This window comes from Pleurodeles waltl, chromosome 7, assembly GCF_031143425.1.
Source record: "Pleurodeles waltl isolate 20211129_DDA chromosome 7, aPleWal1.hap1.20221129, whole genome shotgun sequence".
NCBI lineage: Eukaryota > Metazoa > Chordata > Amphibia > Caudata > Salamandridae > Pleurodeles > Pleurodeles waltl.
In genome coordinates this window covers 703,690,214-703,702,938 of record NC_090446.1, presented here as the reverse complement: position 1 = coordinate 703,702,938, position 12,725 = coordinate 703,690,214, and positions in this window count along the sequence as shown.

The window sequence follows — 12,725 nt, the reverse complement described above, 5'->3', positions numbered from 1 at the left end:
GACTATATTGCATTGTAAATAATACTATGTGTAATAAATTCTGTGCTTTTATGGCAATTTGCCGAATAAATAATTTTGACTGGCTGACTGACACAAATAGCGCAACATCTATGTAGGTATCCTCCTTTGTACTTAGATTTACACTATGGGGGTGATTCTGACCGCGGCGGATGGCGGTCGCCGCCCGCCAAGCGGTTCCCGCCGAAAGACCGCTCCGCGGTCAAAAGACCGCGGCGGTCATTCTGGCTTTCCCACTGGGCTGGCGGGCGACCGCCGAAAGTCCGCCCGCCAGCCCAGCGGGAAACACCCTTCCCACGAAGAAGCCGGCTCAGAATGGAGCCGGCGGAGTGGGAAGGTGCGACGGGTGCAGTTGCACCCGTCGCGAATTTCAGTGTCTGCAAAGCAGACACTGAAATTCTTTGTGGGGCCCTCTTACGGGGGCCCCTGCAGTACCCATGCCATTGGCATGGGCACTGCAGGGGCCCCCAGGGGCCCCACGGCACCCCATACCGCCATCCTGTTCATGGCGGGCGAACCGCCAGGAACAGGATGGCGGTAAGCGGTGTCAGAATCCCCATGGCGGCGCAGCAAGCTGCGCCGCCATGGCGGATTCCCATGGGCAGCGGAAAGTCGGCGGTACCCCGCCGGCTTTCCGCTTCTGGCCGCGGCTGTACCGCCGCGGTCAGAATGCCCGGCGGTGCACCGCCAGCCTGTTGGCGGTGCTACCGCCAACCTCCGCCATGGCGGTAATTACCGCCAGGGTCAGAATGACCCCCTATGTGTCTGTTATTGTGGCAGTTCCAGGAGGTCCTGTATTGAACCAGCCCCCTGTGGCTGTGCACCCCTAGTGCTCCTCTAGCACCGGCCAGGTAGTGCTTGCACCTGCTTCCAGTGCCTGCTGCTCCTAATGTTTTCAGGCCCCCACTGCCTTCTTGCTCCTTGCTGGCTCCTCAGTTTCAGGCCCCGTTGCCTTCCCCACCTTATTTCCAGCTCTTTGGACTCCCACCCGTCTCCCCCCTCCCACCCCAGGACCTACTTAATGATGTTTGCTGCACAACCCCACTGAGCAGGTCCTGAACCAGCTCCCCCCTCCTTGTGCACTACTAGTGCTCCACTAGCGCCTGCCAGGTAGTGCCTCCACCTACTTGGTCCTGCTTCCAGTGCTTGCTGCCCCTGCTGTTTCCAGGCCCCCACCACCTCCCCACTCCTTCCTGCTGCCCCTGTAGTTTCAGGCTCCCACCGGCTCCCCTGCTGTTTTCCCGTGCTTCGCACAGTCGCCCACCCCACTTCCCCTACCCCAAGACTTATTGGCGGTTGCTGTGCAACTGTGCCAAAGGCACACCAAAGGCAAACCCATCTGGGCCCATCCATCCATCCATCCCCGGGATCACTGTCGGACCCTTCACCTACCTCCAATGCCACTTCACCTGCAACACCCAGACCAACACCGTACCCTCACTGTTGCCCTCCAACCCCTCAAAACAACTCCAGTGCCTGCTGATCACCGCACCTTCCCTCTGCAAACATGCCACCAAAATCTGGGACACCGTATCCACACTCCAGCTGGACCTGATGTTTATCACCGAGACTTGGCTCACACCTGTGTCAGCCCCCAACATCACCTGCACCACTCCAAAAGGACACAAACTGGTCCACAAAGACGCCACAACAAGCACGAAGAAGGCTTCGCCATCATGCAGAAGGTCAGCCTCCCATACACCACCTTTGAAGAGGAGTCCCATCTCATGGAACACCTAAACTTTTGAATCCAAACCAACACCAGAACAGCCTTCAGAGGAACCCTCACATACAGAACCCCGGACCCCACCCACATTCTGCAGAGCCATTGGTGACTCCATTGACCCCTAGCGATCAACTCCACAGACTACATATTCCTAGGAGATCTGAGCTTCCATCTAGATGATCCCAGCAACCACAACACCACCAGTCTCCTAGACAACCAAAGCAACATCGGACTCAAACAACTAATTACCAGCCCCACCCCCTGGATCTCATCTTCACAGCCAACGAAAAAATCAAGTTTACCCACACAACAGAGCTCACATGGACAGACCACCACCTGGTACACTTCACAATAACCAGCAGAACAGAACCTTCCAATGCACTTCCTCCTCTCCCTCTCCGCAGATGGGGAAAAGTCACAAAAAACACAATGGGCCTCTGCCCTCCAGTCCAACAAACACTTCCTCTCCGGCAATCTCGAACAAGACGCCGACAAGCTTTCAGAATGGATCATCTACATTGCCAACAAATTCGCCCATGCAAGAAGCTCTGCCTCCAGTAGATCCAGCAAGCCCGCAAGGTGATTCACCCCCCAAACTATGCATACAGAATAGAGAATGCAAAATGCTAGAAAGACAGTGGCGGTGCACTAGGGAAATCGATGACCGCACAACCTTCAAAGATGTGCTGAACAAATACCATCCTCACGTCAGAGAAGCTAAAAAGGTTGCCCTACTCAGCCACATCGAGGAAAGCCCCACCCACCCAAAGGAACTCTTCAAGATCGTCAAAGGGTTCTCCCGCCCAGCAGCACCCATAAACACAATGCAACCTACCGAGACCCTCTGCAACTCTCTAGCCGAATACTTCCACAAAATAAATCACAGCTATCTACAGCAACTTTCCCCCTCAACTCAGCAACATAGATCACCTTCTGACCTGTCTGAGGACTGCCCCAGCTACCTCATCACAGAATGGAATTCAATATCCATCCAAGGATCAGCGGCCCTCAATCCACTCCGGCCCACATTACATCTTCAACCTGGACCAGAAGAAGATCAGCAGCATTCTCTCTCCCACCTTCAACACCTCCATCAAGACTGCCACCATCCCAGAAGCATGGAGACAAACTACTCTTGAAGAAACCATCTGCCGACCCCAGTGAGCTAGAAAATTACTGCCTCATCTCTCTGCTCCCCTTTCCAATCGAGGTCCTGGAAAAAGTCATCAACAAGCAGCTCTCCGAACATCTGGAAAGATACAACCTACTGGACGTTTCCCAATGTTGTTTCTCCTCCAACCACAGCACCGAGACTGCCCTTATTGCCGCAATGGACAACATCAGGTCCCTCTTCGACCACAGAGGGAAAGCGGCCCTAATTCTCGTAGACCTCTCCACTGTGTTCGACACCATCTCCCACTTCACCCTCACCTCGAGACTCCACCATAATGGGATCCTTAGGAGCCCCCTCAAATAGATCCACGCCTTCATCACAGGCTGCACCCAGAGGGTCTGCCTCCCACCCTTCACTTCAGAACCTAAGAGCAACATATGCTGGATCCCCAGGGATCCTCTCTCAGCCCCACCCTCTTGAACGTCTACGTGATGCCGTTGGTCCAGATTGTTCGTTCCCATGGACTCAACATCATCTCCTACTCTGACGACACTCAACTAATACTCTCTCTTTCCGAAGACCATGCCACCCTCAAAGACAACTTCAGCAACCATGACACACGTCGCCGAATGGATGAGATCCAGCTGCCTGAAAGTGAATACAGACAAGATGGAGGAGATCATCTTTGGAAGCAACCCCTCCCCTTTGGATGGCTCCTGGTGGCCATCCAAGATCAGACAACCCCCGACCCCTACGGACCATGCCCGCAACCTCTGTATCATCATTGTCAGCCAACTCACCTTCAAACAGCAGAAAAACACAGTGACCTCCTCCATCTTCCATTACCTCTGCATGCTATGGAAGATTTTCGAATGGATTCCCATTGAAACCAGAAAGACGGTCATTCAAGCTATCATCACCAGCAGACTAGAGTACAGAAACACTCTCTATGTTGGACTCCCCACCCAGCTCCTCCCTCACCTCCAGACCATCCATAACGCAGCAGCAAGACTCTTCCTAGACCCCCCAAGAAGGACCCACATCACCCTACACCTCAGAGGGCTACACTGGCTGTTAGTGCACAAGAGGTGCAAATTCAAGGCTCTCACCATCATAACAAAGCTCTCCCCAACATCAGACCCAAGCTAATCAACCGCGGACTCTCCTTCCACCAGCCAACGAGGGAGCTTTGTTCAACAACTCTCACCCTCGTGCATGTCTCAAGAGTCCACCGCAGCCGCAGTGGAGGACACTCCTCCTACCTTGCCACCAAGACCTGGACTGACTCCCCCCCCAATCCCCCTCTCCTTCGCACCTCGGACGCCCGCCTTGACTTCAGGAAAATGCTCAAGGAATGGCTGTTTGAAGAGTAGCCACTGACGCACAGCAACATCTCAGAGCGCCTGGATACCCCCTGGGGAGATAAGCCGCTCTTTACAAATCCAAAGACTGAATGATTGATTGTGTGAGAAATAATTTATTGGATGGGTTATACTCTTGACAATGGACTGCAGGACTTGGGAAATATATCTTCTGAGTAACACATTGTGTACAAATTTACTTTAGACAATAGTAGGAAATGGTCATAAGGCTCAAAAACAAGACGGAAGCAGGCTACAACCAAAAGGCCTCAAATATTACCTTGTTGATAAGGAGGTGGAGGAGTCGGCAAAACTGCATTGTGTCTGGGTGTCTAAAAATCCTTGCCCTGAAGCTGGTTCAGCTCCACTCCACAGGGAACATCACAATTTGTCTGATAAGACGTGTCACAGTAATTTTAATGGTTTGTAGCTGGTCACTGAATTTGCACATATAATATCAGTCAGGGTGCACTGTTCCACACTAGTGAAAGAATATATAAGGCAACCTATGTTTGTACTGAGTATTCTCAGGAGAGCCCTCAAGCACCCACTTGGGTGACTGATATCATCATCGGGCTTACTCCTCGCCAGACTGGTGCTGCAATGCCTGGCGGGCAACCCAGCAATCTGGGTAGCACTCAACCATAGTGAAGTTATTAACAACACGGGTCTGAAAAAACTGAATAAAGTAAGGAGAGTGTAGAAAACAAGACAGAGTACTTAAAATTAGCTCTGACCCTAAGCTATTATTTTTAATGCGATAGAGGAAGGGTTCAGGCCAAGATTAAAAACAAAGATTTCAGAGTGTTAACTGGAAATAATGTACCAGAACATTCTATAATAAGGGAAGGTAGTTTACCTCATCCTACATGGTCAACATGTTTCGCGTCTATGGTTGGTCACAAAGTGATCCCGTGACGCTTCTTCAGGACCCACGAAAAAACAGTCTTTAATAATTAAACTACTTCTCCTATGTGTCAGAAATTAATTAAGTGCATTTATAGTCACTTACAGAGTAGGAGACAAAGTATGTCTATATCAGTTGGTCAGTACAGTCGCCCACACCTGCAAAATGTAAAGGTACAGGGCCTTTTTTTCTTAACCAGGTTCATTTCTAAGCCTTTTGCTGAATATAGGTAACCAAGAGTATCTGTTTCTCTACTCTAGACTTGTTCCAACGTAAAACTGGACTGTTGCACTGATACTTTCGTGTATTTCAGATTAATTGTGCAGTCTTACCGGCTCCAGATGCTCCACCAGCCGTAAGGCTGAGAAGGATGACTCCGTTCTGGAGAGGATTCTCTTTCAGGCCAATTGGAGCCTCGTGTAGAGATGCCACAGAATGCAGTTCTCGACTCTGCAGGTAACTCACCTGAGCAAAATGAAATGTGTGCTTTTGATTAAAACAAGTGAATGTTTTGCAAAACAATGGTCAAGTTGCAAGTTCTTTGTATGTTTTCAATTAGGACTAAGTTAACGAGAAATCGTAATATGTCAATGAATATTCAGTTACCACAATCAAGTCCAGTGCTTAATTTGAGCCAGTGTTTGCCTGTGCTCAGCACCACCACTTAATTCTCACCACTGGCATTTATGACAGTTTATCACATAGAGGCGCCTTTTGCCTATTGTTGAGGTGAGCACATCAACTGAGTATTTGCTAATACAATATACATTAACAAATGCTAGCAGCTGTCCAGATGATTTTAAAGTTTTGGATGGCCTGAAATAGTCCAAATTGTTACACTTTCAGGAGTGTAATGGTTAGCAGTTGTTTTGGTTAGCCTACTGTACCTAACAGTGAGGTGCATTTTGGCTGATGAGCTGGGTCTTTCGCATAAAATGACTCCAGAGTATCATACAAAGTATAAATGCTGGCTAAGTGACGGGTGGCATACAAATTTATGTTCTTGTCTTCAGCACCCGTTCTGAGAACACATGACACTCTATAAGAACAGAAGGGATCACTTGCAAGATCGTTGAAGACCACACTGAGAAGTGAATAAATAGACAGGGAGTTGCAGAATGCGTATCACTTATTTCCATTGCAACCTGTGACAATCTACAAAAAATCGGTTTAGATTAGAGTTGAAATTGCCAGAATCTCCTGCAGCGAACATGTTTTTTCTGCAGGTTCCGATAAAGTACATGAAACGTCCCTGACATATTTGTTCTGCACCTTGAACGGCTCAAAATGACCATTGTAGGATGCATAAATGTACATTAGTGCTGCAGCTTTCTGGATCTGACATTTGTATCCACTTTTTTGTTTACAGCCTCAAATGGGTATAGGTCAGGTTTGTCCTTTTCCTTTTTATTCTGGCCATGGAATTTTATTCATGTTTGGTTAGCCATAATACTACAAATAGTGTTTTTGTTTTAAATGTCTGCTTTTACTAAATATATTTTTGTTCTTCAACACTGGTTCTCCTTCTAGCGTTCTGATCTTGTTTGATTTATTGGAATCTTTGCATCCCTTTGGTTTCCAAAAGCAATTAGGGTAAGATTGAAAATAAGTGAATAGGCTACAGAAATAATGGTCTTTCTACATCCCTCTCCCTCCAAATCTCCATAAAAGACAATGGACCTCATTATGACACTAGCAGTCTACTGACCGCCAGGGCCACGGTGGCGGTATCACCACCAACAGGCTAACGGTGAAGATCTCCACATTTTGAGCCTCTGCCAACTCTCCACATCAGCGATCAGACCGCCAGGGCGGTTGGATCCGCTGGGCCGTAGAAGAGCATCTCTGACCCTGCAGTCCACAGAAGACTGCCGGCGGTATTAGGAGCAGCCTTTCCACCAGGGTTTCCGCTGCGGTAGCACCGCCCGAAAATCCTGGCGGAAAGGCTACCGGTGATAGGGAATCTCTTCCCTGTCACCGGCAGACGACTCCCCCAACCCTCCCAGCAAGCACAATACCCCCAACACCCTTCCGACCACCCCCCCACCCAGGTACAGCGCCCCCCCACCCCGCATACATGCACACGCACAGACTCCCACATGCACCCCGCATACACTTATTCACCAACACTGACACAAACACGCATTCACTCACATGCATCGATACACTCTTTTGCTTCAACACTCATACTGCATTCACCTCAACTCATACTCACATTCACCACAACACTCATACTCACATCCACCACAACACTCATACTCACATCCACCACCACACTCATACTACATTCACAGCAGAGGCTGTGTCAGTGGAGAAGTGACTAAAATCTGCTGCTAACACAGGGTTTAAGAAGACCTTAAATAACACATCCGTCCTCTGCACTTCGGCTAGATTTGCATAATACAGTTTCTTTATACATTCAGCATATTACAAGAGAACTGTCCTCTGTACCTAGCACTGGGAGCTTGTTAGCAGTCCTATTAGCACTATTTGGAGAAGACAGGCATCACACTAATTACCTTATCACAAACATGACTTGAGGTGTACACATCGACTGGGCATTTCAAAATGGTGGCACAGAATCCACGTAGAACACACAGGCACCTACAATACTACTTTTAAAACACATAATGGATCTGTTGAGAGCGTCTTGGTAAACACTTTTTGAGGCCGGATGTATTATGCAATTTTGCGATTGCAAACGGCCCAGTCGGGCCATTTGCGATCGCAAAAATGCATTTTGATATGTATTAATTCCAATTTGAGATTCAGTAACTTGTTACCGAGTCACAAATTGGAATTGTGACTACATCCCGATTCGGTATTAGGAAGGGGCGTGTCAAGAGAATCCCATCCTAATACCGAATTGCAGCGGTATGTAGAAATGTTTTGTGACCGAAATGCGGTCACAAAACATTCGCATTTTACCACCTACTTCAAGTAGGTGGTAACCCACTCGCAAATGGGAAGGGGCCCCCACGGGACCGCTTCCCATTTGTGAATGCATGCAAAAACATTTTTTAAGAGCAAGCAGTGCCTACTCTTAAAAAATTAAAAGAAATCTTTTCATTTTTATTTTATAAACTCATCCCGTTTTCCTGTAAGGAAAACGGGCTGCATAAAAAAAAAAAAAAAAAAGATTGCTTCATTTAAAAGCAATCACAGACATGATGGTCTGCTGTGCCTACTCTTAAAAAAATAAAATACATTTTTTCATTTTTCTTTTATAAATTCATCCAGTTTCCTTTAAGGAAAACGGGCTTTATTTAATTGCTTTATTTAAAAACAATCACAGACATGGTTCTCTGCGAAGCCCAGCAGGCCACCATCCCTGGGATTATAGCCATTCACAGTGGGTCGCAAATTGCGACCTACCTCATGAATAATAATGAGGTAAGTCAATTTGTGAATCATTGGAATCGCTAAATGAAACTAATGGAGTTTCATACATACAAATAGCGATTACGTAATTGCGCTTCGCAGATAATCGCAATTAGGTAATCGCTATTTGGTAAAATGATAAATCTGGCCCTTAAGTCCCTATGAAACATCCAGTCAATGAAGACAGGGAAACATGTTGCCCTCCATTAAAAGGTAAGCACATGCTCAAAATTGTTTAAATTATTTGCAAAAGCACAAAAAATAAATCAGAAAAAAGATGTATCAGTTTTTAGATTTCACACTAATTAAATTGCTTAGCCATAGACTCATCCACTCTGACCTCTACTCACTAAGTGAGGGACAGTATTATAAACAGATCTGGCTACACCGTGTCTGAAATGGACCTGGGTATGCTGGTGATACATAAAAACACGATGCTTCATCTGGACAAGTGTCTATACCACCATGAAGGGTGTGTACAATAGCTAATAAATCAGCACAGATTTCTTTTTAGCCAAATCAGTTATTTCAAAGTAGAAACTGTGTATACTTAGACTTGAAAAAAGTCAAAGGAATAAGGGCCAGATGTAGCAAAAGTCCAATTTGCGAGTTGCAAATTGCGAGTCCTTCCGACTCGCAATTTGCAACTCGCAAATTGGTATGCAGAACGGTGTCTCAGACACCTTCTGCAAGTCGGTATGGGGTCGCAAAGACCCACCTCATTAATATTAATGAGGTGGGTCGCAAATTGCGGCCCCATAGCAACTATGGGCACTCGCAAACATGGAGGCCTGCTGTAGTCAGCAGACCTCCATGTTCGTGACTGCTTATAAATAAAGCAGTTTTTTTTTTTTTTAAAGTGTAGCCCGTTTTCCTTAAAGGAAAACGAGCTGCACTTAAAAAAAAATCCGAAACCTTTAGTTTCGGTATTTCTTCAGGGCAGGTAGTGGTCCCTTGGACCACTACCTGCCCTGAAAAAATAATTTGTGGTCCATTCACAAAGGGGAAGGGGTCCCATGGGGACCCCTTCCAATTTGCGAGTGGGTTACCATCCACTTCAAGTGGATGGTAACTGCGACACCATTTGCGACCGCACATGGTATTGCATACCACTGCGAATCGCAAATGGGAAGGGAACACCCCTTCCTATTTGCGATTCGGAAATGCATTTTGCGAGTCGGTCCCGACTCGCAAAATGCATTTCTGCATAGGAAACACACATTTGCCAGTCGCAAACGGCAAATTTTGCCGTTTGCGAGTCGCAAAGTGTTTCCTACATCTGGCCCTAAATGAGCAGTCAATATCTTTAAAGAGCCCCATTTTAAAAAATATCAGAAAACAACTATTCGCTTAACTGAACTGCTTTTCTCACCACTTCTTTTACGATTGTTGGTGATGTTTTGTTTCTTACAACACTACACCCACACGAGCATCTGAACACTGCATCGTGCTATGAGAATCGATCAGATTTTCCATATAGAAATATTGGAATACAGATTTGTCTCTCACCACAGCCTCTATACATAATTTATATTTTGCACTAATTCATATGGCTTAAAAAGGAAACCTTGATGAATTATTCACTCATGTACACACCTTGAAAATTATCCAGATGAACCATTGTGTTTTGTAATGCTACGTGAGGTTACGGAGAAGACAGATGCTAATGATGTGAGGCAGTAGATGACTGGCACCCAAGTAGGAGCCAGATGTAGAGACAGTCACTGTGTCTCCCCACTTCCTTGCACAAACAGCAAGAGAAACTCCAATGACCAGAGTCCAGCATTGCAGTATAGTAAAGCCTTGGTGCCTCTGGGTGGGGTCTTCTATTTAGCAAGATTTATTTGCACTAACTTGCAGGCTGCACATACTACTGATTGAGACACTTTGCAGAGCAATCCTACACCACACGAAATCATGAGGGCGCACCATATACTGAAATGTTTATAGAGTAGCAGGTGACAGAGTAGGTTTCTACACATGTTGTCAGGGCCTTGAGACTTCCTAGTATTTTATGCGAATGACTACAAGAGGATCTTGGGCACTAACAGTGGGTACATTTATGCCACTTTTCATTGTACTGCAGTCTTGCTTAGTGTGATGAATGTGGGTTATTGTTTTTTGCCACTTTTATTCTTTCGCGATTTATCTGTTTGACCGTACATTAAATTGCTTTCTTCAAAAATCGATTAAAGTTTATAGATGAAAAATACAATTAACGTATTTAATATATTTTCATCTTCTGCTGTCTATTTGCAGAAACGGACGGTGTTCCCTGAGGCCCTTTGTGGATTGATTCCCTCCGACCGACAGCAATAAAATCAATTCTATCACCTGCATCAATATTTATTACAAAACAAATGCACTTCTGTACTGACATTTTTTAGAATCTATGCACCACCGGCACATATTTATTATCTAATACAGATGTTTATGTGCTATGCACATTCACTATGTTTTAAAATACACCGAAGTTTGCTTTGATTTATGCTGGAAAGACTAGATGCATGACTGTAGGTGGTATCTCTATAGTAACAGCAAATGGGAAAATCAGAGTTGTAAAATAAGGTACCATCAAGGTGGTATGAAAGTGGATTCACAATAAATATCGCAGAACTTATACTACCACAGAGATCACTGCTACACAGAATAGGTCAATCGGTTATCCACTCAATACTTGATTACTGCAAACCCTTTGCATGCCTACAGCAGTGATGGAGTAACTGGAAATCACGGGCTACATCCAGAGGGTGAAAGAGCTCCGCGAGCCCACTAGCACTGTCATTACCAACCTATTGGGGCATCCACCATTGGGGCCTGATTTTGTGTTCACCTTAGGTTTCACTAATGTAAAATAATACCTACACCTTCACACCATGTCCCAGATGGTCCCCATTGTTCTTGGACAGATCAATAAAACTGCCAACAGAAGTAGAAGACCACAAGGTGAAATAAAAACAAGGGATACTGCAGCTAAAAGTAACATCCTGGATAAGTGCCCGGCCACCCACCACTCATCCGTGAAAAAAAGGAAAAACTTCATACGAACTCGATGCCACCAAAAATAAATAAATAATTTGCAACTGGTGGAAGCCGATTAGTCACATATGATATTTTTTCACCGCCCATGGAACTCTGATTCACAACCTGGTGTTCTCGGACTGTCATTCTGGGATTGATCACTAGCAGCACATTTTGAGAAGAACAGCAAATTTACCCCAGAATCAAATACTGAACTAAAGTATTTCTATGTTAGATGGAATGATTTTCAATTTAAAGAGAAAGTATGCTCCCTGGACCTTGCGCAGAAGCTGCTATGCCCAATGAGTAATGTTGAGAGGAAGGCCAGCATGTTACACAGTGAACTAGAAATTAGAACCTAATATGAGGCTACAGTTTTTACAACCACGACCGCGATACAAAAAGCTTTTTTGTATGAGTAGTGATGTTTTACTCCTGTCTTAGATGTAAATTATCCTTGATCACCTAAGCATTATTCGCAAAGCTCTTTCTGTACGTATTTGTGTCATGTCAGACCCCTTAAAATTCATGAATAAGTCACACCTTTGCTTGGAGTGATTCGTAGCAACTCAGAAAAAGCCTTGTAAATTAGGCCCACTACATCTTGGCTGCATCCACCATTATGAATACCTTACAGTGCCACCTACAACTAATGGTGATTTCTTTGTACTACCAATTCTCAAGGTTCTTGAGGGGGGTATTGAAGTTCTGTGTATTTTGGAAATGATAGTGATAAAAGCGATTAAGATTTACCTGCAAAGACTTGTTAGCTTTCATAAATAAATAAAATTCACAGGTATACTTTTCGCAGTTTTGTCACTTGAATAACTGGAAGTCGACGTCTTCTTACAGCTTGTATAACTGAGGTAATCTGATGAAAAGTATCTAGACTTTCTCAAAGGAGCCAATCTCCCCTGACGCATAGTACATATACATTGGATGAAAGGTCACAAACCACCAGCCCTCCTAAATCCCCTAGTATCAATACAGTGGCAGAAAAAAAGGTATTGGCAGTAAATCATAGAAATAGGGATACAAGCCCCATTTGCAAACCACACCCTACTTCAACGGTGACACTCAGCTTTGAATGCGCCTAGCAAACACAACATTTCCAAGCAAGAGGAACAAACAACGTGAGAACACTGGACTGGGTAGGGTGCTTTTGACATTACGTGAGGTGCTCAGCGTGCACATCGT